This window comes from Pterocles gutturalis, unplaced genomic scaffold (assembly GCF_000699245.1).
Source record: "Pterocles gutturalis isolate BGI_N339 unplaced genomic scaffold, ASM69924v1 scaffold22627, whole genome shotgun sequence".
Classification (NCBI taxonomy): Eukaryota; Metazoa; Chordata; class Aves; order Pterocliformes; family Pteroclidae; genus Pterocles; species Pterocles gutturalis.
In genome coordinates this window covers 22,558-24,451 of record NW_010116018.1, presented here as the reverse complement: position 1 = coordinate 24,451, position 1,894 = coordinate 22,558, and positions in this window count along the sequence as shown.

Sequence of the window (1,894 nt, the reverse complement as noted above, 5' to 3'; positions counted from 1 at the left end):
ATCATGCTATAGGTGTGATGCCTAAGTCAGATAGTGACTTTGCACAACAGTACGATATCACTGAGACATAAGTCTGTGGGAGGTGAGGATGCTAGCGTAAAGCAAGGGATAAGGTGTGATATTGGGAGGACACTGTCTTTGTTCTTGCCCCTTGCTGAGCGGCTAGTGCCGCAGAACTACATCCCTTCTGGGGTGTTTCACTTGGCTTTGCTCCTTGATTTAGAAGACAGAAACAAACTACCAAGATGGTGATGGTGCTCACCATCTCATACCAGGGGGAAGACCCACTCTTAGGACTCCTGAGCCTTCTTTTGGTGTAGGTCATCTTCTCCATATCATAAAACTGTGACAGAGCATCTGAAGGGCAATGCCACCAGTGGGAGCAGTGGAGCAGGACTGAGCGCATAGCTGTATTGTTCAAATCAAGTAGGTCTATGGGACATATATTAGAGGTGGGCTGCTCCAGTTAGGCATATCCCCAGCTAACCACCCTTGCTTTATCAGCTGAAGTACTCTTCTAGTACCCAAGATAGTGTTATCGGGGTGGGGGGAGGAAATGAAGACATGGGACATTTGCCTTGAAAGTGCCACAGGGAACTCCCAGGAGTGCCCCATGGGTATAAGATTCCTTGTCATGAACACACTGAAATGATCAGCTTACTTACAAATGATCCTTGGTCACCTCTGTCTATCTGTGCTTTGCCAGGGAGCACTCTCTTCCCACCAGTGACCTGTTCATAACAGATCTCTTGGATACTAGTTTCCAGTGCTTGCCAGCTACTTTCCAGATGTGGTTTCTGAGAAAAAACTTCCCTTCTGGTGGGATAGTAAGCCAGCAGAACCTGTTCTGGCATGGCACAGCACAGCAGTGAGCCTGCCCAAGTATGTTCATCACACAGAGGATATGTTTGGACATCAGGAAGTACTAGGGTAATGTCCCCTGCTTAATCTTAATTCTGAACTCTGGGGCCATATGGTGTTATTACAAAAATTACATGTTTATGTGATCTTTGTGAGGTAATAATTCAAAGATGTTTAATGAGCAGGTCCTCCAGTCTTCAATGCACTTCCATAAATATACTGAAGAAGCTTTCTTAAAACACACTATTTTCATCTTTATTCAACATGTTTCTGTAGCTATGAATTATTTCCTATGATTTCAATGCAAGGAACTTGTTAGTTCCCCTGAAACCACCCATAATTCTAAGGGAAAACACTAAAATGGTGTCTACCTCTTACACCAAAGTCTGCAAACAAACGCATTTTAAACTTTACAAAGTTGGTGGCACACAATACATCTGGGGCACTGTGTTGATACAAGCCTGAAATGTGTTTTTAAGTTCCTATCTTTTCTCATTTTCCCATTAATACTGAAGGCCTTATGTATCTATCTTGTTTCTCCTAAAAATGGTTGCAGAACAAACAGCAAGAAGGGCTCTTGAAAAGGGACTTGTTCTCAGAATGCTTTTAATTCTAATTAATTAATTAGTTCATTTTTGTTAGTATCTATTTAACTCAAATGTCTGAGGTTTCTTGCTTTCCCCGAAGGAGGTCCCAGTTCCCCTCTCAGAAAAAAAAAAAAACAAACCTGAAGTGCTCCTCAGCAAACCAGAACAGAGAAAATCTGATTACTTTGACAAGTTGATTTTTTAAAGTTTAAATTAGTTTGTTCAGACTAAAATTTCTGGTCTTCCTACACCAGAAAACTGCCCAGAAGGCGTGGGGGAGACTTCCTAGGAGGACATACTGGGGGGGCTGGACAAACACAAACTCGGAGCAGGTGCTGGATTGCAGCTCAAACCCTAGGAAGGGTCTCTAGCAATCATTTACCTGCCTTCTCGCCCACAAGAGGGAGGTTCCCCCTGCCCGCCTAGGCTGTGACGCCCCACCAAAA